This window comes from Syngnathoides biaculeatus, chromosome 22 (genome assembly GCF_019802595.1).
Source record: "Syngnathoides biaculeatus isolate LvHL_M chromosome 22, ASM1980259v1, whole genome shotgun sequence".
Taxonomy (NCBI): Eukaryota; Metazoa; Chordata; class Actinopteri; order Syngnathiformes; family Syngnathidae; genus Syngnathoides; species Syngnathoides biaculeatus.
Window position 1 is genome coordinate 13,801,515 of NC_084661.1, and position 26,232 is coordinate 13,827,746.

The window sequence follows — 26,232 nt, forward strand, 5'->3', positions numbered from 1 at the left end:
GGATGGAACGGTTGGCATGGGCCCCTTTGAGATTCATTCGAGGAAGGGCTTTTAGCCAAAGGATTTTCATCTCCTCAAGCTAGTTCTTATTAGCTCATGTGGTTTTGCACATACAGTCCAAGCTAACACAAAGATGAACCAGAGTAAATCACAGAAATAACATTTAAACGGTGTCACGTGCATGCCAAAGGAACAGGTGGCCCCCGTGACGCTGAAACAATGTCTATTGTTGCAAAAATGAGAGACCAAAGAAGCAATACTGTACCCATAAAAATCAAGAATAGGAACTTTAGAGTTATACAGTAACGACAAAAGCCAAAAAGAAAGACTGGATTGGAAACAATTAAAATTGTAAAGGAACGCCTATACAGGGAACCAGAAAAAAATTAGTCATAACTTGAAAAACTGAGTACTTTTACATTGTACTAAAACACGAGTCTGATGATGATGTGAAGAAAAAACGAAAAAAAAAAAAAAAACAAGCTCGTCGAGTAACTTGCTCCCAAAATGACTTCCCTGACATTTTTGCGTCTTCATTTTTCAACACTTATGCAGCAGTGGCGGAGAAGAAGAAGAAAAAAACACTAATGAGACCTGCGGCCCTTTTGAACAAATGAATGTTACTTTTGGCTGCGCGCCGCAGACAGCTGATCAAGAGCAACATGATGTATGCAAGTATGTAATGTATGTAATCATATTTATCACGCAACGCTTATGGCAGAAAGCTATTAATTTACTCCGCCTCCTTCGCCTGCCTGGTGACACTTGAACATAATGCATCACTTGCCTCTCGCAAATGACTATTCCTGCATTGACAGAGCATTATTTTCCTCGTTATTTCCACCAAACTTTCCTCGGCGATGAGTAAATGGGCTCCGGTGGAAATTTCGCCGGGGAAGAATTAAGCCAAAGTGCGCGCTTGCGTGGTTAATGGGAAAAATAATTGCACGTCAGGTGAAACAAAACACGCAGTCCGATGCCATTACGCGCATTTCTTTGCTGTTTATTTCATTTCCGCAGTCTCCAAAAGAACCGTTCACCTTTTACCGTTTTATTGCTATATATATATATATATATATATATATATATATATATATATATATATTTTTTTTTTTTAATAAAGGTGTAAATAATTATTTTGACATTGAGCTCTTCGTTGAGTCTGATGGAAATGACCAGATGGTAACATTACGTGATGATGACCATGCTCCCCACCCCCCTCTTCTTTCCCGCTAGTTTTAATTAAAATGCCTTGTCAAAAGCGACAATTTAGGCTAAATGGATGGTACGCACGACGCTATTAATATCCCGTCACTGACACTGTTGTTAATTAGCCTGAAGAGTTGCTATCACGCGCACACATCTTTATTATTAACGTTCACAAGACGATGGCCGAAACTTTTGCTTTGCAATCTTGACATTTTTTTGCGAACGTCACTAACTTCTTGTTTGCACTTTTTCATATGTTCACCAACTTCCCGATTGTAATTGTTGCTTCTGTTTTACACTTTTTACTTCCATCTCTATTTTCCGGTTTATACTTTTTCGAAATCTGTAACTTTCTGTTTACATATATCCACAAACTTCCTTGCAACAGTTGCCAAATTCCTTTTTGCGCTTCCGGCTACAGTCGCCAATTTCCCCATTTACATCTTCTCGGAAAAGCCGCCATCTTCATTTTTGCACTTTTGTTCCAGTCACAAACTAATTTTACTTTCCTATCATACTTTTTGATCGTCGCTAAACTTTTTTTTTTTTTTAACCTTCTGATATAAACATGAACATTCCATCAAGGTTTTTGTATTAGTCAGCGATTTCCTGTTTGAAGTAACTACTTTCTATTGTTGCCAATCTTCCATTCTCACTTCATTAATTTCAGTTTTACATTTCTTGCCAAGTAAACAATTTCATAGGTAAATTTTTTTCATGTCACCAAATTCTGCTTGACACGTTTTGATTTTCTGTATCCAAAAAGGGACCTTTTTCCTCAGACACCTTACAACTTTTCCGTTTGAACTTTTTGTCTTAAATTATGTGTTAAAGCACTAGAGTTAAAAATAAAAAGACAATGACAAAGACATTCATCAGTGTAGAAAAATTAATACATAGCACGCTAATAGTTGGTTTCTAAAATATATTGTGTAATTTGTGATTGGCATTGTGATTGTCAACAGAAAGTGAATGGTACAGCCCCAAAAATGAAAACATCCGTTTCCCACTTATTCCTAATAAAATGACTTTGGAGTAGAGGAACTTTTTTTTAAACAACATATGTAAAATGCCTGACAAAAATTCATCAAAAATTAATTTGTACAAAATTAACCAAAAAGATTATTCATAATTATATACATGCGTCATAAACTAAATAACTAAACAAATGTCGGACCAGGACCGGGACCAGTAGCACCAGAATCAGGTTTTTATTTTAATTTTAGATGCACCTTCGAGCAAAACTATGACCACAGTACAGTGCTTCATTGTACTCTGAATATTACAAGTCAGGCGGGACGGTGGGTCACCCGGTAAAGCGTTGGGCTCACAGTTCTGAGGACCCGGGTTCGATCCCGGCCCCGCCTGTGTGGACTTTGCATGTTCTCCCCGTGCCTGCGTGGGTTTTCTTCGGGTGCTCCGGTTTCCTCCCACATCCCAAAAACATGCAACATTAATTGGACACTTTAAATTGCCCCCAAGTGTGATTGTGAGTGTGTCTGTTCGTCTCTATGTCCCCTGCAATTGGCTGGCAACCAGTTCAGGGTGTACCCCGCCTCTTGCCCGTTGACAGCTGGGATAGGCTCCAGCATTCCCCATGACCCTCGTGAGGATAAGCGGCAAAGAAAATGGATGGATGGATATTACAAGTCATAGCAGACTTTTTGTGTGCAAACTCAGGAACATGAAAAATAGCGAAAAGAAGAGGAAAAATGACAAAATACATTGGTCATGAGAAATAACACACATTTTGTTGGCTACAAGGCTACGTGAGGCCTGCAGTTTTCCAGTTAATGCGTTTCCCGGTGTGACAGCGTAGCCATCTTCATTGTAGTTGTCCTCACTTTGGGCCAAGCAGTGATAAATAAAGCGACACTCGTCCTCCTCAACAGAGTAATGTCCGACGCTTCAGTCTCGGCTTGATACGATGACTTATATCCCGATTCCAGGGGACTGGACGTTTCAATTTTTGCTGTAATGTAGACATTTTATGACGCGGTCGCGTGTGATTCCACCCCACTGGTCTGTTTAGCCACAGATGTAACTGCTGGTGAAAACAACTCAATTACCTCTTTTGTTGGGATTTTTTGGAACAAACCACGCGGTTTACATCACAAGGCGGAGGGGGGGGGGGCGTTAATTGTCATAGTTTACGACTATTTGGGCGCACTGTTGTCCTTTGTTTTATGGGAGTGAAGCATGCGCAGGCTCAAAGTCAAAGTCAATATGATGAGGTATTAGCCTCAGCAGCCATTGTGCTCATGCGTGTCAAGGTCGGGTCACCGCGGCGGGATCGTCTCTTACGGCTGCTTCTTCCCGGTGTGAGTGGGGGGGTGATGCGTGCGTTATTTGCGCTCACCTCATCGCTGCTGCAGGGTTAGTAGTAACAGCTTCTTTAACCTTCGAAATGACGATCGTGGGAAGAAAATAATGTTTTCACCGCGGCTACGCTAGCACGGGAGCATCGTGTGTATTTGTTGGGGACGCTGCCTTCAGGAAAACAGGGAAGTTGGAAATTTAAGCACTTTTAGCGCTTAGCTAAATTGCAATAACAGGTCACTTTAAATCAGACTACCCAGATTAATAAAATTGCCCCGTTTCTACCCAAAATAATACAAGTCACTTCAGTATGCAGTTTGAGTTTTCATTGTAAGATGTCGCAAAATGATCAAAACAGTTTGTTTTTAATGCTATTTTATCGTGGAATTGCCTTTAGAGATTTACTTAATTGTATAAAATACTGGTTAACAACTACAAGAAGATTCCAAAGCCCCCCAAAAAAACAGTTTGATACGTAAACTTATTTTAAAGTCATCCATGACCTTAGAAGAAGTTTCAGATAAATGTGACGTACTACAAAAAAACATATCGCTAGCCACAGCATCCGATAAGAGGCTGAGCTCCACCGTATTTATTTGCGGAGTCGATGTGGCTCGCACATGAGGCAGTTCCACTTCCTGTTCTTAGAGACTGTGTTCCATTTGGAAACTCCAAATTTTCAGTCCCAAAAAAAATCCAAATCCGAAAACGAATACCAACAGGTTTCCTCTTGGACTGTTGGTGCATTACACTGTAACGTTTCATATTTCTCATTTTGTGTGCTATGATATCACGATATTTTAGTGCATAAACATCCACCCATCTTCGCGGCGATAATGAAAACCAAGACGGGGTCTACCTTATCTGAACAGTATTGCTTCGTGGAGACCAGGCTTACCTCATCTTTAAAGAAATGATTGAGGTCAAAGGAGGTTCAGGACTGTTGACAATACTAGCATACGCACGCCATGTTTTTTTTTTTTTTTGAGTCAGTGTTTGAATTTTAGGTCTGACCTCGCAGTCTCCAAGTGTGGCATTTCCTACTTCCACTAATGAGTCCTCCCACATGCCTAATGTACTTGTACTCAAAGGGCAGCCATATTGTTTACTCCGGGGCAAGCTGAGGAGGGAACGGGACGGGATGCATTTGTCCCAAGGTGAAAAGCGCTCTCCTCGACGTTAAACACTCGCAGACCTCTGGCCAGCGCAACCCCGGCCGCAGCGAAACGCCATCGACGTGTCCAGATGATGGAGGGCTACTGTTATCTATCGGGGGGGGGGGGGGGTCACTGTAGTCTCGCCCACTCTCGCTATATTATACCTTGGCGCAAAATCAAAATCTGCAGACTTTCCAACCCACAACAGCAGTTGATCTGGAGGATGGGCGGAGGAGAAAAATTCGCCAATGAGGGGCAGCGTCAACAACTATCCCGGCTTAGTCTGCACGCTACACTAAGCCGCGATGTGTATTTCTGCGGATGATTCAATCGATAGCATTTTGACAAGACTTGTTGGAACATGCCTCTTTATTTGACGCCGTTGCTTCCCGTCGGTCGGAGCGCATTCATCAAGCTGTCACCCGATGGAGATTGTTCTTTAGTGGTGCGCTTGATAGAGGGCGACCATTATGATGCATGTCGATAGCTTGCAGAGCTATCGACGGAGCGCGCAACAAAGAGCGAGCCCTCGCGGCTGGTTAGCTTCTCCCTTAAAATCCTGGGACTGGAAAGTTTTGCTGTTGTCTTTGCATTCAAGTGAGGGTTTGAAGACCCACAACGTGTTTGAAAGCGGCTGTACCCTACCATCGGCAAAACTAGATAGCTGGTCAAGTCTTTTTTTGCAACAAATGGATTGCAATTTTTATTTTTAGACAAAAAATATCACACCCATGCCACAATTAATTGAAGAAAATGATTATCGGTGGAAAAGAACAGCTCACGATCCAAATCAGACCACAGCGAGCGTCTCCACTTTGGAGGACACAGTTCATAGCCTGGTTTGCGAGTATAATGAGCCGAGGGGATAAATGCTGAAACAAATGATGAGCTCTACCTTTTAAATTTGATCGGGTGATTGCGGCGTCTTGAATGTGCACTCAACTGTGACCAACCACTAAGAACTATAATGTGTCAGTGATTATTCCCCCTCCCCGGAAACTTTCGTCCAACTTGGCTTTTTGGATTCTACCGTCGCCAATTACACCCTCTTGTGCATGCAAGCACGCACGCGCATATAATTTATGACTGCCTCTGGTCTTGATAAGAGATTATTAGAAGTAGAATTAGTTTGGGTTTATCAGTTTTTTTGGTGTTGCTGTTGCTGGGGAATCTCTCCGACGGAAATCGGCGGAAGGGTGTCTCGCGAGGTCTGTCGCTAATCGAACTTGCGAGGAGACTAATGATTTTGAATCTGGCGAGGCGTGAGCCGGGACACGAGAGGTTAACCGAGTCTCCCCGCGGAGACGTTCATTGGATTGTTTGTTTGTTTTTTTTTGTCATAGATATGAGGAAAGGAAACAGACAAGGAAGTTGCTTCAGTTCCACTTTAAAGCTACACATAGATGAGAATCAGGATTGCTGGAAAGGAGACGTCGGCGGCGTTCACCTGATGGCCGTCGGGAGCGTGTACTCCCAGCATGCCTCGGTGGCGGCGTGCACCGGAGGGGAGTCGCAGCGCAGCTGAGAGCCTCAGCTTAATCTTATGCATCATTAAGCACTCAGCGGCAAGCCAGCGCTGTTCATATATATCATCCACGCTTAATAAACATAATGATGACATAAGATGTAATTCTAGATGAATTTTCATTTTATAGGGAAATGGAGAATTCCCAATAAAAGGAGAGAGAGAGAGAGAGAGAGAGAGGAGAGAGAGAGAGAATCATGGGGGGGTGGAGGGGGGAAGCGGGCTTGGGAGCAAATTATCTGGGAAGTACGAAATAAATGTTTGCTCCAGATTTTTTTAAATGGATGAAAATGGCTGAGATGTGCCCCCCCCCCTCCCCCCAGAAAGGCATTCCATTTAATTGGTATATGAGAAGTGACTGACAACCAAGTGGACCTGGAGTGAAGTTTGACCACCAAGTGGGAACACATTTCACACCTCTCTGCTTGGACTTTTGATGGGACATGAATCCATTTTCTAGACTACTTCTCATCATTATGATTTGGGTACAAGTTGCAGCCAATCCCAGTTGAGAGGCAGGGTACACCCGATGCTGGTCACAAGCCAATCGCACGGCAGATATCGTCGCCGTCGGCCAAAATTCTCGCTTTCTCCAAAACTACTACTGTTTGCTGGTACTTGCCTCTTTTTAAATCACAGTGTGAGTTTTATACCTTTGCATGTCAGCAGGTAGTCGACTTCTTTTCACTGTAGCCGTAATCCACCTTTGGTAATAGTCAAAAGAACGTACTTTGAATCAACGTGGGTGAAAAGTGACAAATGGATTGGACCGCAATGTAGACTAATGGAGCCGTGGAGCTAATTAGGCCGAGTCGAGGCGAGCTGTGCTTAAATGTAAATGGATTGAAGCCGAGAGAATGATGAGCTCCTTGGCTGCAATCAATAGCAACGCAAACACAATCTATCGAAAGGGGAGTGGGCTACATTATCTATTACAGTGGTCAGGTAAACTCTCAGCGGATGCTACAGTATATTAGCTGCTCCTGGAATATTCAATGAGATCCAAATCGGGGGGGGGGGGGGGGGGGGGGGGTCAAAGTTAAGAAAAAGTTTTTAAACAAAAACAAGATTCAATAAGAAAATATACAGTATCAAAAAAATCTTTATCGTCACTACATTTTCTCTTCCTGCTGTGTATGTTCTGTCTATTTCTCTTCATGTTGTGTTAAATATATAAAATGAATTTTTAAAACATTCACAAGAATACAAATATGTCTATAAATTAAAAAGAATAAATATAACGTGATAACGTGGAAAAAATATTAGGACCAAATGACATGATAAAATATAATTGCTAATTATTAAATTATATTATTAAATCCAATTATTGAATAACAAGGCAACTTAGCTAGCACATAAGCCTAATGCTACGTACGCACCGGATGCGTACGATGACTTTGCCTTGCTTCTTTTGCTCACATGACATATTTGGACACATTGAAAGTGCACGCACTTCATCAGCGCTGTAAGATCGGCAAGGGGTGGGGCTTCCCTTAGGCCAGGCACCGGAATTACTTCCCGGACAAGTTCAGATCGTCCAGCTTCGAATGTTCGGGCGAAAGAGACAAATTTGCGTGATCGGTGGGTGTGCAGCGTGAATAGTTAAAAGGTCGTGGGTTCAAATGTGGGCTCTGGCAATCCTGTCGGAAGTCTGCAGGTTGTGTTCATGACATCATGGACACCTTCCCTCTACAGTTCAAGTCATTTTTTTTGTAAAGTGAACAACTATATTTAAAAGATCGTATTTAACAAAATATCTCAGTTGGGGATGGTGCTGTGAACATAGCCTTACATGCACTTTTTTTCTATTTGCCATTTAACTACTTGGCTCACACACCAGAGAATGAATTTGTGCATAAGTACAAATAGAACACCCCAATAAAATTTGTCATTGCCTCCTCTGCTTTTTTTTTTTTTCCTGCTGAGGTAAGAAACAATTTAATGCCAAATTACAAGTCATTCCTCCCAACACCACTTGCATACTTAATGAGCTTGCCAAGCAAGGTTAAGATGAACAATGCACGGTGTGCCGACGTGCCCCACTACTCCTCTGCTAGGCAGCCTTTCATGATTGATACCCGTTCTCTGCTCAGTCATTGGTGGCGCGCTGGAAGTACACAGTCATTAGAGGCAGGAAATGAAGCCCTCACTTTGTCCTCCCGCGTCAGGGAGCAGCACGGTGACCGTCGTCGTCGTTTGTCCACTGCGCACGCCGTTAGCTCGGCTTTACGGCCGTTATTTAGATAGCAACACGACGACAAAATATCTCCTCTGTCTGACTGCTTATGCTATCTTCAACCATTTGTACCCGGCAGTGACACAGTGGCCTAAACGCTTCGACATGCAGTGGGTCTCAACAACCTTTGCTTTTATGTGTCATAAAGAAATAAACAGAAGAGGTGGCTAATAAATGGTTAAAGGAGGTAGCATTGTATGTAGACTTGAGCGGAATACACAAATAAGTCATTTCTCCCCATGCGAAAGAATGCGGCAAACCTCAATCTCCACGCGTTACGTCTTGTATTTTGTATTATTCATCATACCTGTAAAGTTCACAATGGCCCCGATGCTTTGCACCTTCGGAAATTGCGACAAACTGCTCAATCCCGACGACGACCAATCCACTCGGGCGCACGCTGCCGAGCATTTTTCTTACTTTGTGTGAGGAAAAATGAAGTGTCAACATTTAATGATATATATTTGCATTGCGATACAAATGGCGTCCTTGGTCCTAAACATAAGATATAGATCAATTTTATAATGAATTCAGATTTTTTTGTGCGCGCGCGCACATTTTGGGAAGTTGCAGTGCCAGTGACCCTGACGCAGTGGACTGGATGATCAAGACATCTGTCATCTATCATTTCCTGACACTATCTAGATGTTGCTTAGGTGCCCCCACCCCCGCCCTCCCGCCGCCTTCGTGCACCCCTCCCCCACCCCCACCTAATGTACGTCTAACTTCTGCAAGTTGTTTTGCCAGAACACACCGAGCGAGCGGGAGAGAGCGCAAAAAAAGACATTAGAGATGATGTGCTAGCCGCATGTGGTCCAGGCCAAGTATTTATAGCCCTGCTGGAATCTCGCTGTGCGCCGCTGATAGCAGAGATAATGGCGGCGAATGGGACGCGGCGAGCTGCTCTAATGACGCCTCCAACGAGACAAGGCGAGCAGCGAGGATAAATAAATGTTAGCGCCGTTTTTTTTTGTTTTTTTTGTCCCCCCCCCCAATTCGCCACCATCGTTTGCACTCTTCTACATCTTGATGAGGTCACTTAGAGACTGGGGGCGAGACAGAAAAAAAAAACAGTGCGAGTAAAATGACTGCTTGTTTTTAAATTCTGAGCTACTTTAAAAAAATGTGGTTGAACGTGTTTACAAACAAGTTTTCACTTCATTACACAAGAATATGCAAAAAAAAAATAGTGCCTACTTATGGAAATCATTGTTAAACACAGCATTATGTGCAGAAATCATCACGTGTTGCTCTTGTGAAGACATTTAGTCTGTCACGCGGTACAAAATGCTCTCAATCTTCAATTTTGTATCATGGCAAGCAGATTAAAGCTTTCTTTCCAAAATGACTTCAGCACACATTGTTATGGCGTGCAAAAGCGCGTGTTGTGCGTTCACATTCAAAGCATGACAGCGGACTAGCTGAGTGGGCCATTACTGAAACCTCAGGGTCCCGTTTCCCCACTTCCGCCGCGAGGGAGCGGGGGTCTGACGACCGGCTAACAGCCCCCCGTCAGCGGCGGGCATGAGCGCTCCGGTTTATGAGCGGCGTTGTGTCCCGCGTTAACGCCGATGTCACCGTTTTAGAGCTCTTCTGTTTTAGCACCAGCCTGCTAATTGAGACGACAACGGCCATAACAATGACATTGTTAGCCAAACGGCCCGTTCTAGACTCACGTCTGGCTCCAGTCAAGGACGTCTGGCAGGGACAACGGGAGCAACCTTGGAGTTTAAGACACAGTTAGGGGTTTGATAACAGGGACTTAACAAATTGAACTCATTGCTTAATACCACCACTATTACACCTCCATTACAGAAACAATGGATACTAAGCCCCCCTCACCCCTCAAAAAATAGAAAACAGAATTTTGTCATAAAACGTGAAAAACAAAATACATCATACTCCCCAGAGACGCTAATCAATAAATGACTGATGTGTTTTGCTAGGTAGGCTTGAACCGTGTTGCTCTTACTAAATAATCAGAGGACAGAAACATGCTAGCGCTGTTGCGGCTGACCTACATAGACACAGGTGGTGTTGTGGGACGAGCTGGTAGCTTTCATACAGATAGTGCGGGTTCAATTACCGGCAAGTGCACCAAAACCCAGCCACAGATGGCCCCTAAGCCCGATTAAAATAAATAAGTAGCATATAAGGCGCACCTAAAAGCCTTTCATTTTCTCAAAAGTCGACGGTGCGCCTTATCGTAACCCCAGCCTCTACTGTAGTGTCTATTCTATGCGCGTTATAATGGGCGCACCTTATATATGATTTTTTTTGAAAAAATGGGCCATTCATTGAAGGTGCACCTTATAGTGCGGAAAATACGGTAATGGGGTTGTTGTGTCAGGAAGGGCATTCGGTGTAAAACGTCTGCCCGACAAATGTGGCGATTCCTGTTCGAACCAGCTAAAAGTCACAACAACATTTTGGGTTAGCAAGCTGTTCCTGTAATTTGAATTTGGAATTTCATTAGGAAAAAAAACACTTAACTTACTACTTCCCAAACCACTTAATCCACATCGCTTTGCTAATATTGGATAAAAATTACAGGGGGCAACAAGGCTGGTCTTTTAGGCCCTTGGGCAGATCAGATTAACATGTGTCAGTTTTGAACCAGTCAGTCAACTTTAGTACTCCGCATCGATGTTTAAAACTTGGTCAACTACTGTTTTTATGTTTCCATGTCGACCCTTCAAAATATGTCTTTGGGTGAAACTGGTTCATGGCACAAAAAAGGTTGGGATCCGCTGAAAAAATATCAATGCCATCAGTCAGTAATTGACTTCCTAATTGACTTTCCTGTTGACTATAGTCGACTACATAATCATTAGTTGTTCGACCTCTACTAGTAGCTTATATAGGCTAAAAGCTGACAAATACTGGAAGCCAAGAGAAATGTGAAGCTATGAAGAAAATTGCCTGTTGGGAATTTATTAATATAACTTCAGGGAACAAATATAATGGAGGCTGTTCATGTATGTGCTTGTGATCGTGTTTAGGCCCACCGAGAAGGTCAACAACTTCCTTTTTAAGGAGCAATGCTGCACTTGCTTTGTCAAACATGAACCAAAAATCTAGTTACATTTAGATTCAGTTTACACAAACAGAGCCGCCATCACACATATATAACATGTTAACAGCATACATAAACAAGAGCAGCTGTTGGAATGGCCGCCGGCGTGCCCGAAACTGCCTTTCGCCATCAATTAAAGCTCCTACGTGGCAAGCGAGCACGTTGTTTTCCGCTCGCAATCCGATAATAGTAATGCATATGGCGAGCGTTTTGATTAACATAATGGCAAAAAAAATAGCCAACGTGATTTATCATCTAAGTCCGAGAGACAAAAGCGAGCGAGGGAGAGCCAGATTGGAGCCCGAGGACTCAATCCACCTCAGCATATGCTGCCATCGGTCGTCGGGCCGCCAAGCATCTCCGAGCCTCGTTCTCGTTGATATTTATTGAAAAAAACATTTGACTTTATGAGCAGTTACTTAATGAGCGCCTATCGACGGCGCGGCACCGGCAGATGACGCCATAATTCTATGCATAAGCATCATCGCACCGCGCACGGCGGCTCGTAATGTTCGCCTCTAATTGGGATTTACTCTCATTTCTCTCCGTCAATCGCGGCGCGCTTGCCCCGCCGCGAACGAAGTTTGATCACGATCGACGTTTATTCCCCCTTAGCTTAACTTTTCAGTGCTTCGCATTAGCCATATTTTTCCACGCAGGGCAATAAAGAATGGGAGGGATCGACATGGCAGCTGGCCAACTTAATAAGTGGGCCGACACACGTCTGAAACGAGCTATTCTGATTTTGCGGACTGAGTGAAAGAAAATATCGTGGTTTTTTTTTTTTTACACAAAACAGCTCATATCAACAAATTGACAGCATGATTGTAGCTCGAGAAAGCTTTAATTTTAAGAGTGCTAATATCAAGCATGACTTGATGTAAATAAATCTTTGACCTTGTGACTGGAGAACTTTAACCTCGGGCACTATTCCTTAATGTACAGCAATAAAATATTTATACGATATTGCCCATTATAGAAAAGCACAATGATCGCCTCGTTTTTTTGCTTCATTTTATTGAACATTATGCTTCTCCTTCTGGACATGTTAACACGGATCCATTCTCACTCCACAACGTTGTGTGCATCGATGTTTATGTACTCGGGAGGTATGCAACAAATTTCCGGGCATTTTTCTGTATTTCTCAAATTTAATTTAATTTAATTTTCTATTATTATTTATCAGCACTGTTAATGAAGACCATTGCACAAATGAGAGCCCCCACCCCCCACCCGGAGTCATGAAAATTGATGAAATGTGCTATTATGCCAATTTGGTAGTTTTGAAAAGCATATTGTTTTAGGAAAACAGTCCTCCAAAAAGACAGAGCAGCATATCGTGCCTTGTTTGTACAGTGGCAAAATAAAACTCCTCCGATTTGACAAGATGAAAGAGGTACAAACATCATTCCCTTGCGTCGCCTTCCTTATCTTCCCGGACAAAACGTTGCAAGTACTGTAAACGTCGTCCTTCTATTTCACCAAAACCTGTTGTGCAGTTGCTACTAAACGCCAGTCGTCAATTGTTTTTGTCCGAGTGATTTCCTCCCACATTGGAGGCGAGTTTGATGCATTCTACTGATTGTCTCCCAGCGAGGAAAAATCCATCTGCGAGCATTCTATGGATGCGGGCACTTTTTATTGACATATCAGATGGGACATTGGAGGAGAAATTGGCCTCATTTGTTTCTCATGTCACCTTAATGGCAGATCTCTTTCAAGGAGGGCAAAGAATTGAAGAGACTTTTGGTCTCGGTGAGCAAACGGTCGAAGCGGATTTATCGGTTTCCTGTTGCTAGAACGTGGTTGGCTTGGTCAAGGCGACGCTGGTAGCTAAAGTCTTGCTACTACGTGTCCTTGATCACAAATAGAACTTTTTTTCACGGCTCAATAGGTTCCTTCCAGCCATCTCATAAGAGGAGTAATTATTTACATTGTAATACTGCCACTGGAATGGAGGCGATGTGATTTGGGCTTGAAATTGAACAGCTGGGGGAAAAAAATACGGAAATATCCAAATTTGAACAATCTCTGTAAATGATGCATAATTGGGAGAAGAATTTAGGCTGATCTTGCAGTTACAACATGAGCGGACCAATCAGGGTCGATTCAGAAGGGAGCGACGATGCATGTACGAAATGGTATTTCCTTTACAAATGTACTCGGTGAGGCTTGTAACCAAGTGCGCTCTGTAGGCCGTGAATTACAGTAGTTTTATTCCCTATGCAGTTACTGATCTGATTGGCTCCAATTGGATGTTTAGCAACTTTTTTTCCCCAATGACCCTTCAAGTTACATTCAAGGTTGTCTCTTTCCAAAGATTTTATGTAGGGACGCCCACATCGACGAGTAATGACTTGTAGCTTCCTCGGCAGTTATCCACCAGAGCTGTCAATTTATTTCCGTACTTTCTGCAAAATTGAGTGGATCTCCTCGCGCCGTCTTGACGCAAGTTTCTGCGGACGTGAACAGGTGTCAAGCTCGCACAGATGGCGGCATAATTAGCATTGATTCTGGCAGGCGCGCACCTCGGGCCCGAGGTCTAGATGGCCGTGACGACCAACTAACCTCCCCACCTCTTGATGGGCTACCGCCGGGACTGATCGAAGCTCATTTGACTCAGGAAAGGACTTCCTCACGAGCGACGAAGAGGGAAGGTGCTGTACGTACAACGGGAGACAGCGGAACAATCAGAATTGAAGATCATTTTAGTCAAAACTCCCTGTTTTATACAACCAATAACCTAAAGAAAATAGTGTTTTCACGATTTTTACATAATTGTCAATGTAGAATCTAAATGATTTGGGGACAATATCATCTGATCACACATCAGTCATAACGTCAATCAACGAAATCATCGAAAAGTCCAATGAATCAAATCATCCGTTATTAAATCCATTCATCCTTCCATCATCCATCAATGAATCTATTAAAAATAAAATCAATCCTTTCATCCGTCAATTAATAAATCCACCAACAACGAACCATCAGTAATGAAATATTTTGTTCATGTTTTAATCCCTTCATCTGACTTCCCATTCTCTACTTCCAAGTCATTCTACCATCCATCCATCATCCAGCAATTGATCAAATTCATCCATCAGTGATTTCGTCAATTCATAACCATCAATGTGCCCACCTACACCCATCTTTCCATCCATAGCTAGTAGAATCTACTACTGCTACTACTACTACTACTAGGGGTGTCAAACTTTTGTTTTGGTTTCCTTCAGAGGCCCGTGATGGCAATTAACGATTTGGTTTCAGTCAAATCATATTTACACATGAAATGAAATAATTTCGAAATCAGAAATAAAGCATAATGGGATTTTCAACTATTGTTGAAGTTTGTCACGCAAAAATGGTACAGATTTTTAACAAGAGTCATGGAAGTTGATACACGTGATTGGCCTTCGTGGGCCACATAAAAACACGTGAGGGACCGGATCTGGCCCCCAGGCGTTGAGTTTGACACCCGTGTAGTACCTCGTCAGCTCACTCTGCTCTCATTGGCTGTCACGTCCCTCAAGGCCAGGTCACGCCGTTTTAATCCGCAACAATTCAAAGTAACAGATACTGAAGTGTGAACATAAGGATATCCCCACATCCTCATATGAATATGTAGTTTTGGTATGATGCATAGAGCTTTAAACTATATAGAAATGATCATAAAAATGTTGCTTTTTTTGCCGATTTTTAGTGGAATGTAACCCCTGCAGAAAAAAAAACGGGGACCTCTGTTATGATGAAATGAGTTGAAGAGTCCCTTGCAGATTAAATATGGAATCACAGGAATATGAATGTCTTGATTCTATTATTCTGCTCTTATTCCAGCAATGGTGAACATGTATCGCTTTGCTGCAACAACGCGACGCTGGTCAGGTGTCAGCGTTCATTATATTTGGCTAGGGGGATTTGCATAATGCAAGAGGCATCAAATTAAATTTGCATAATTTCTTTGATTACACTTGTTATTAAATGTGAGTGACATTGATTTACAAAATGGCCCCATATAAGGTTAATGGCGGATGTCACCTCTTTGCGCCTCTCTCTTTTCTCAATTAGCGTTAAGCTTTATTTGGTCTGTCATATATTTCCCATGTCCTTAACCGTCACCTCTGCTCAGCTGCCTTCTTATATGGCAGCGGGCGGGGGCAAACTGGGAGGGGACTTCGATAATTATGTAAGACAGAGGAGTCATTTCGACGGGATGAATGGCCATAACATTGGTGCGCCCTGGCCCATTTTAGTACATTCAGGTAGGCCGCCATCGACGGGGAGCTAAGTGTCGTTTGTCAAGGGAGGGGCAGGCCGGGGGGGATTGACAAGCCGAGTGCAATGACGCTCAATCAAAGCTGCTTTACAGGTGTAAGTGTGTGTGGTGTTGTTTTGCCGGAAAAATGAGGTATTTCCAAACAGCCGTTGGAAGCATTGGCGGAAGGGCTTCAATCTCTTTTTCATTTCATCCTGATGGTGCCGCCTTTTATTACACGGCGACAGGAACGTTACCCGAGGTAACAAAAAAAAAAAAAAAAAAGGAAGGGTGCACATTGTGGAGATATCGCCGGAGGTTCGCGGCCGTTTTCCTCCGGAGTAATGCGTTATTCCGTTAAAGCAATGATCAGGTAGTGTCGGAATGAATGGGAGCGGTTCAGCACCATTACAGCCCCGGCATTATTACATTATCGCTGCTCTTTAGCGGGAGATTGGCTGTGTGACCGCGTTCTGAATACACTCATCCCGCTCTTGGCGCCGTCAATTGCAGATTGCCTCATTGACTTCAATGATAAAATGTAAAAATTGCCAGTGGGGAAAAGGGGACGACGTTGACTCCTTCGGTTACTCCTGGGATGTTAAGACTTGCATCTTCTGGTAGCACTAGTTTTAGTGAAAGTGTTTTGACTTTTTTTTTTTTTTTTTTTTATAATTTACACACATTGATTAGGGCTATGGCACCACAGTGGACAAGTGATGAGCAGATCTGCCTCTCAGTTCTAACGTTCAGGGTTTGAATCTGGGCTTCGGCCTTCGTATGTGCCGTTTGTTTTTTTTTTTTTGACCTACAAATCGCCATTTTTTATGTTCGTTTGTTTGTTTATTTTGGCTCTCTTTTTACACTTAATGTTTTGGTCGGGAAAGGCGGGGAGAGCAGCTGCAGGGTTATTTTTTGCTTTAATGGTTTTTGGGCAAAAAATAAAAAAATAGATCCGCAAAAAGTCTTCTTATTTATGTATTATTTATTGTGTTTCTTTTAATATTTTTCGGGGTCAGGAAAATAACATCACCCATTAATGACATTTTTTTGTGGGTAGGGATTGTTTTTCTTTTCATATTTTGGCACGGGGGAAAGAAATCTTGTTTTTGGCAGATGTTTGGGTTGTTTTTGGTTTTGTGGAGGCGTTTTATTTTTTGATATCTTGCTGGGTTCGATTGTGTGCTGAATAAATCCAGAAACAAACCCAAATAAACGATATGAACGTTCCCCACTCCCACTACAACAAAGGATTTTTTAAAAAACACCCTCCAAAAAGATAAATCCATGTGGGGTTTTTTTTTTTCTCCATGAAATGATGCAAAAATCAACAAAATTACATAAAGTTAAATTTTTTCTCCCTCACCCAAATGTTAAGAAAAAATAAATCCTAAAAAAAAAATAAAAAAGACTAGTTACCTCACAGTTAATGTCAATAGTTAACACTTATTTTTATTTATGTTTTTAAAGCATGCATATTTTTTTGCAGGTTCCCCAATGCTGGATTCTGAAGCAGTTTGATATTTGCTTGAAGATGCAATTGAATTATATACTGTAATAATAATGAATGAAGGAATAATAATATTGACAATATGTCACACACTGCCCGCTAGTTGTTCTTTAATTGTAAAATGCATCAAACCACCATCAAGTTGGTTCTGCATTACCTGAAGGCCACACTATAGAAGACGACAAAAATTTCTGTTTATTACGTGTAGGCAGGTTATGATGGAAAGGAATATGGTTTTTATTCTGCACGACGCCCCACTACAGGCATTAATCCTGGATAATTACCTCGGAAGGAAACAAATAAAGACAAACTAATACGGGCCTGACCATCAATTCCCCTACATCGGACGCGCATGGCCTACATTTTCATGCAGGAAGCGTCGAGTTTTCTGTGCTTTCCAGCCTGGAATGCCTTTTTAAGTGTATATTATCCTGTCCTTGACTGGGGGAAATCATTAAGGCAAATTAGACTATTAACATCCTAAAGAGCATTCATCTTGTGGATCAATATGCTCTCATCTTCTTTAGAGGACCCTTCGGTGTCCTAAAGCCATTACGAGACGGATTATGGGAACGGTCAATTCATTACATGCAGATAGCAGAATAATTATTGACACTGGTGCGAGGGCTAATGGCCTCAGGTGAAACTTTCCAAGTATTTCAATTTAAAAAAAAAAAAAAAAAAAACAGCACATATAGAGACAGGTTTTCAATAAAAAAATATTTAAATGAGCAACAACAATGTTTTTGTGAGTAAAAATACAAACTGTCTGTAGTTGCAACACAAAAGTTCACAATAATTCCTTACTTTTGCCACAAGGAAGTGGTTCCTAAATCTTATTGTATTACATCCGAACATATTTTTCACCGCAGTGAATTTTGAAAAAAAAAAAAAAAAAACTTGAAAATTACCCTATGAAAAAACATTTTTGCTACATATTTATTTTGTATGTTATTGAACCTATTAAGGTAGGGCCCTCAACCAAGAGGCCACAATCAGAAACCAAAATGCTACATAAAGTAAAATTAAGGTATGAACCCAAACGGGATGCAAAAATCGAGCTTGCAATCGTAAATCAGGCAGTGCAGCTCAGCTGCTGGCTAGCAGACGTCAGTTTATAATAAAAATTGTACTGTAAATGCAACTTTAAACAACTTTTCCTGCTTCAGACAGAAGGTAAAGAGAAATATCAACGTTTGCATAGCAGAATCCTTCTTACTGTTCAAACGGTCACCATCGCACACGTTGAAAACAAGTTTGACACCCTTGCTCGAAATTGTCTGATTGTGTGAATCTCTTTATGTATCTGTTCCTTGAGGTTGACTAGCAAAGCAGTCCAGGGTGTACCCCACCTCTCGCCCAAACTCAGCTGGGACAGCTTCTTTAGTCGAAGCGGAAGACCTTGCCATAATACCAGGCTGCTGTGTGATGATGGTTCCCAAATTTCTCTTTTTCCACATCCCTAAAAATTGTATTTTCCCCACCCCCTCCAAGTTTGAGACTGCATCCCTCCATTGTGCGTCCGGCAAGAATAATGGTAGCATGACATGATGGCCCCGGGAGGCCCGCTGACATAATGTTGATTTGATGAACACGACGTTGCGCCATTATCTCGCCGTGAGCCTTCATCGGCGTGTTGACTTTTGTTCAAAGGCCATAAATCTCCTCCTCCTTACATCGTGCCTGTAAATGACTTTCCCCCTCGCGCGTCACTTGTTATGCAAAGAGCTCTAACCTCAAAGTGACCGCCCGGTGGGAATAATAAGGTGCGCCCCAAAAGAAGCGAGCGGGACATCCTTCTGTTCCCCATATGGCCCCATTGTCTTGGTAATGTCGTACAATGACAGCTCCCCCATCAACCGCGGCCCCCGTCCCTGCTGCTGCTGCTACGCCGCAGAATACACCATTGGTTGCACTCAAGTCTGCAAGATTTAAACCCCAGACCTCAGAACTGTGAGGCCAACGCTCTAACCAATTGTGCCACCCACCGTGCCGCCATGAATTAAAATAAAAACAAATCACAAAAATGATTTTAAATGGACAACTAACTACTTAGAAATGAATAAAAATACTGAAAATAAGAAAAAAGTAGAATAAAATCAAAATCTAGAATGATTGATTTAATTGATGGGTAATTTTCCCTGTAGTTGATGCGCCCACCCACACCCCAAAGTAAAGCATGGAATAAAATTATTTAAGTGCCCATCCCTAATTCTCATCCCTGCATGTTTTTTTCTGCTTTGAATCAACTGCTCAAAAACTAATGACAGCCCCTCTTATTACAGGATTACAATGACAACTTTGTCACTGACAAATAACGTGCTGGCATAAGACAAACTCACTCGTATCATTTTTGTGGAGGACACGAGGACTTTTTCAGCATGGCTGCCCGTACACTCGCCCTACAGCCATCCATAGGCGCGTGTGAGGAAAAAAAAAAGACACTTTGTTTGACCCGAAGGAGCAAAGCAAGCCGGCAGCATTTGTTTCATCTGCTGAGCCATAGATTGAAACAGAGAGAGAGGCGAGGGCGGGTCATCAATTATTTCCTGATATGTCACACACTCTTGTTCCTACTTTACTGACCACCGCTGCTTTGTGCCTGGTTGCCTCGTGTGTCTTTTATTAGGCCTTTACTGGTGGAAGCACGGGGAGGGAGTGGACCTGACAGAAGTCGAGTGATCACCAGACGTCTACTGTTCATTTATTTGTTTAGATATGTTATTTTTCCTTCGTTATCCACTAAATTGCAATTCTTTAATGGTAGTCTATTGAAGAAACACTTCTATATACAATGTTCCCTCTAAGCTGCGCAACTGCAATTTGCGCACTTGTCGCACACAGCACAGATGAAAACAGATCCAGCGCAGTGAACTACAGCATGATTTTTTTTTTTTTTTTTTTTTTTTTAAACACGGCAACACACTGCCTCTCACAACGAGCTGCTGCTCGGCCACACTGGGCCACACACTCCACTTCCTACATTACCTGACCCCGCCCACCTCTGCTCTTAGAGGGGTACACTCATAATTGACCCCTCCGTGGATATTGCACAATCCGCGTCACTGACCCATCAGAGGCCAGAGATCTGCATAAACCAAAGCCCGTTTTTGTCCCGCCATTTTCTCAGACAACATTGCATGGTCCAGTATAGGTTTAGTTAGCGTTTTATCGCGTATTTGGGTTATTTAACAAAAAAGAGGTGTAGTCACGGACTTTGTAATAGTGACGACTGTTATCCTGAAAGGCTAGTTGGTGGAGTTCGATTCGTACCCTTTCCAAAACCGAAGACCCAGTGCGAAAAATGCCTTCGATGGATCAAACTTTGTGGAAGACCGCATCATCAACTAAATCCATCTAATATCAACCGGAACAGTATGTTTGCACAAAGGTATGCCCTATATTTGATTTTCAATACATGTCTCGTATAAATGAATTTGAAGTTCTTCGCTAGCATAACTGGTGTGTGTGAACGATTGACACACTTATTCTTTGTTGAGCGATATTTAGCGATGATTGGACTGCACAAACGTGTCGGTTTCTTGCTGGCTCGCGGCCGAAAGTTAACCAGACTCTGTTTGCACGAAGATATGCCCTAAATTTGATTTTTAATACACGTCTCGTATAAATGAGACATTCTCCGCTAACATAACATTGCTACGTGTGAACGATTGACACACTTATTCTTTGTTGAGCGATATTTAGCGATGATCGGACTGCACAAACGTGTCGATTTCTTGCTGGCTCGCAGCCTAAAGTTAACCAGACTGTGTTTGCACGAAGATATGCCCTAAATTTGATTTTTCATACACGTCTCGTATAAATGAATGAGACGTTCTCCGCTAGCATAACATTGCTACGTGTGAATGATTGAATGAAATCAGAAGCATGGCGTCTCTCTCAGTTAAGAATGTATTGTATTTAGAATCTATAATATATCGTTGATTTGAATGAAATGAGAAGCATGGAGTCTGTCTCAGTTCAGAATGTATTGTATTGTATTTGCCATTTTTACTGTTTGTCTTACGTCAGCGCACGTGGCGTGACGTCACTTCAGGAGGCGTGGTTAAGTGCCCTGTACGGAGGGGTCAATTACAAACACAGCCCACCACCAGTCTGGGCAATGCTGAGCAAAGAGTTAGACATGTTGCTTACGTTTACTCTTGATAATAATGGTAAAAGTAAAAAAAAAAAAAAAAATGCTGTTGCTTTAATGAATGTCGGAGTATGTGAATAATGGAAGAAAAAGCGCTGAAAGTGGTTAGCATTTCTCTTTTTTTTGAGTAAAAAGGTCTGGTCTAAAGCCAAAGTGGAAAGTGCAGGATGAGATGGTGTGTAATGTTAATGATTGAGGATGAAAGCACAGATGATACATTGCACAAAAAGCTAATTCTGTATTTTTAAATATAGGAGGGAACATAACATTAACCCTAAAACTGTTTGGGAGCATCATTCAACTTTCAATATGCATTGTGAAAGATATTCTGCAAGCAATAATTCAGTTTTATACGAAGAAAAACCGTCGCTGTTATCATTCTGGGTTAAAAAAAAAATAATAATTGAAGCAAAGTTGGGAGCGACACCCCTTAGTGCATTTGCTCAGACACGTAAAAAATTTGAGGGAACAGTACACACACATACATATATACACAGACGTTGGGGTAATGTGGAGAGGTACCGACGCAGCATTCTGCTGTCGTTGATTTATGGTGCGGGGCAGCCACAAATTGACTTGCATGCAAGAAACGTAAATGGAAGCGAGGACTTGTGATGGAGAAGCTCATTTCCGCACTTAAATGTCTTAAATTAGTCACACAAACTCACGTGTCCAAGTGTTAATACACACTTTTTTCAACCCTTCAACGTTATTTATATGCATTATCATTATGTGCAGTAATAGTCATTGCAGTGATGCATGAGGAACTAATTTGAAGATATAGCTTGTTTGCTCAAATAGAGGCCATCCCACTTAAACATTGTTTCTTAGTCTTAATTGAGTCGAGATGCATATTTCCCCATTGGAAAAATCATACCCTATAGGAAATCTGAGGCTGTTCAGTTCAACACAAAGCTGTTATTCTGTCATCAAGGGCAACAGGATATAACAATTGACCTTTTGTCATATAGTTGAATCGCATTTACTTGTTCTTGCTGTCACTAAATGTCGTGGCAGAGAGAGATTTGCAAAAATGTATTACTTGCATTTTCAGACACGTCAAAATGAATGGAAATATTAAATTCCATCACAATATAAAAAAATATATGTATGTGAGTATTATTATTGTTTGCTCTGTCTGCATATGTTGCAAAGTAATAAAAAAAAAAAAACCTCAAAACGCTTTATGCTGAACACCGAGTAGGAAAAGTGAGTTTAAATAAGTGATTTTAAAAATTGTTCAATGGTGCTGATGATGCGTGGACAAAGCTAATCTGTAGTTCATCCTGAGCAAACTAAATACACTTTATCCATTTATTTATGCATTTCCAGAGCGTTTATTCAACGCACACCATGTCGTCAGAGTGCAGCACAAATGGCCAACAGGGAGAGTTTGTTTTCTAATAACAAGAGCTGGCAGTCCCCCGTGGGACAATTACAACGTTGTCAGAGCGAAAGCCGCTTTCAAGCTGCTCCCCCCCTCCCCCCCCCTTACGCTATCATGTTTGCCCCCCGAGCTTGCCCCGCGGCGCTCGCCACGTCGCTCGCTTTTCATTCCTCTCTTTTGCTATTGATTGAGGCCCCATTTATAATCACAGCAGGAGGCGCTCGATTATGAGTGTGAGCGTGAGTGGCCAAATAGGGCTAAGTGGTGGTGGTGGGGGGTGGGGGGGGGCGCAATACCTCAGCCACGGGGCTCAACGCCGTTTAACATTCAGCGCCACACTTAAGCCATCAGTGGCAGTATGAATTGTGACAAGTGCTGGGAAAGTCAGGAAAAATTAGGGTTGTATAGTTGTAAACATTTCCCGTTTTACTCCAGAAACTCAAACAGCATCTTTCACAAATCTGTTTTTGTGTAGTTTTACTAGAATTTAAAAAATGTATACTGTAGGACAACGCTCACCTTCCTTTTTATTGTTGTATGTTATACTACCTGTATTTATTCCAAAAGTTACATTTCGAAAACAGACCGTTTTTTTTTCCCTATGCATCTGCATAACCGACATCTTGAGCATTCCTTGAAAATAAGTTTTCACCATATTTTGAAACTAAATTAATCTTAAATATTGAGTCAAACAGTCTAAAATATGCAGTACATTTTTTAAACTTGTTTTTTTTCCCATTTTAAAACTTAAAAAAACTGAAATTAAATCCAGGCCAAAATTGGTCTTCTTACTTATTCTTATTCATTGATCCTAGTTTAATCATCATTGCTGTGTAATGAGAATCACACATCTGCAAATATCCATAATTAAAATAATAATAATAATAATACAGTGTTAAAATGTTTACTTTTTTGTATGTAATTGTTTTTTTGTTAAGATAGACAGCATGCAAAGTCCGCTATTTTATTGGACCTCTTTGGGGTGGTGAAGTTCTTTCAGAAATGTATCATGATGCTCACTCACCCTCTTCCTTTTGCGGGATTCTTAAAATTTGAACTCATGTGGTCTTCCGCTTTGCAACTCAACCTCTTCTTATCTTTCTTTTACCGCCAACCCTTGGATGGACGTTTGGCTTCAAGGCTTGCGAGCGTGCGGTGAGGTCTGGCCACTGTGGGTTGAAGCGGCTCGGCTCACCGGCACCGGCCTTGGGATCCGCGACCCGACAACAAGAGCCCATTGTCGGGCCTTTATTTTGTCGAGTCTTCCTTCCTGCTTTAACCAGTCAGCCGTGGCTTTGCACGATTTGTTGTGGCCTCAAGATCAAAAGGAGGAAGCTGAATAATGTCTTGCTACTCTTTAGAGGGGAGGCCCACGCTTGGTTGATTAGAGAACAGCTTTGACAGACTGCCTGTGAGCAATGGCTTTTGTCTGGTTCGCACACAAGCAAAGGTAAGTTCAGAAAGCGCTTAACAAGGCAGATGTTGACTGTTCCTTCCCACCCTAAGCTCGTGATAATTTTAGAAACATTCCATCTGTAATGGTTTGGGGTCTGCAGTGTGTGCAAGACGCGCATCCAGATCCCAGATGAGAATTAGCATTTGATTTGGCGCAACAAGGGCAATATGTTTCCAGACGGGCCGCCATAATGAAACAAGCCTGTCCTAGAGCTCGGGGGCGCTAGGACGGAGGCGGGGGAGGGGTTCCGTGGTCGCGGGATGATGACTCCAGGGACCCCCGGCAGCCTCCACGGCCTATTTGTTCAGCAGAATGTGTTATTCTTTCACAGCAGGCCTGTCACAAGTGAAATGCTTTAAATGTCCAATTCTGTATTTAAGCCGACTGTGGGCAAGCATTGTGTAAATAAATAAATAAATAATTTGTTTTAAAACGGATTGAGCGATGGGGTTTGGATGCACTGGAGCAGTTGTCCTGTGGGAGCTTATTTACTGACTCCGCTTCACCAAAATGCAACGTTTAAAGACGCGTCCGTTAACAATGCTAGTCCTCAGTGTAAATTTAGCATATTGAACAGTGAGACCAAAAAAAAATAACCCCTTCAAACTATTCACACTATTATAATGTCATAAAAACTAGGTATATGATTGATTTCCAAGATTCCACGAAGATATTGGATTCAAAACAGACAGAACATTACAGTAAGAAAATTCTGAGTAGTACCCTCAACCCACTTCCGTTGGGTTGAAAAACCTTCCTGACAGGACATGCCATGGGTGACAAGCCCGCCTACTTCTGACAGCAGTCCGTCTAAGGACTACGACCCTCAACCCACGATTGATTAGTTTAGGTAAACCTCATAAGGATTCTTCTAACCGGACAAAGGATATCTGACAAACCCTCTTCATTAAAGCCTAACACCCACTGTCCTCATGTCCGCCCTCACAACATCCATCACGCTTTTCTTTGGTCTTCCTCTCGCTCTTTCGCCTGGCAGCTCCATCATCAGCACCCATCAACCAATACAGTCACTCTCTCGCCTCTGAACAGATCCAAACCAACTAAGTCTGCTATCTCTAACCTTGTCTCCAAAACATCCAACTTTGACTGTCCCTCTAATGAGCTCATTTTGAATCCTATCCAACCTGCTCACTCCGAGCGAGAACCTCAGCATCTTCATTTCTGCTACCTGCAGTTCTGCTTCCAGTTGTTTCTTCAGCGCCACCATCTCTAATCCGTCCATCATGGCCGGCCTCACCGCTGTTTTATAAACTTTCCCCTTCATCCTAGCGGAGACTCTTCTGTCACCTTCCGCCAACTGTTTCACCCCGCTTGGACCCGTTTCTTCACTTCCTTACCACACTCACCGTTGCTCTGTATTGTTGACCCCAACTATTTGAAGTCATCCACCCCCTGCAGCAGTATAGTACCCAAAAAGTGTAAACCAGGAGGTAACAGAGTTTCATGAAATCTAATGTTAGGAAAGAAACACCTTTATCACCTAACCCTACATTTATATTACCAATTGGGTCCCCAAAAATTATAATTCCACGAATCCAAAAGGCTAATGCAAACTCTACTCTGTCTTATTTCTCACAGACACAAAAGCACTTTAGAGGATTCTAATTACCGACGTGACACGACCCACCGTGTTGACGCCAGAGCATCATTACAGATTATTCGCTCTGAGTAATGGCACACGGGCGAAAATCCGATAATGAGATTCAACAATATATTTTACTGAATTTGTGACCAGAGAAAGAGAAATGGTCAAATAAAGGGATGTTCAAGGCCCCCTTTAGAAGTCACCGCAGAGGACGACGGACCATTTGTGTTGGTGACTCACATGAAGATTGATGATTTGTTTATTAGATTTCTGATCGGAACGTAATGGTGGGGAAGCGTTGGCAGCTGTAGGGTAGATGAGAAGCTCCCACCCTCTGTTGGTA

The 26,232-nt window shown here is 42.2% G+C and overlaps 1 protein-coding gene across 5 annotated transcripts in view; it reads right to left on the minus strand.

Annotated features, from left to right (window-relative positions):
- LOC133496039 (uncharacterized) overlaps positions 1–26,232 on the minus strand; it is a 72,151-nt gene that overhangs the window by 20,120 nt on the left and 25,799 nt on the right. The window lies entirely within an intron of this gene.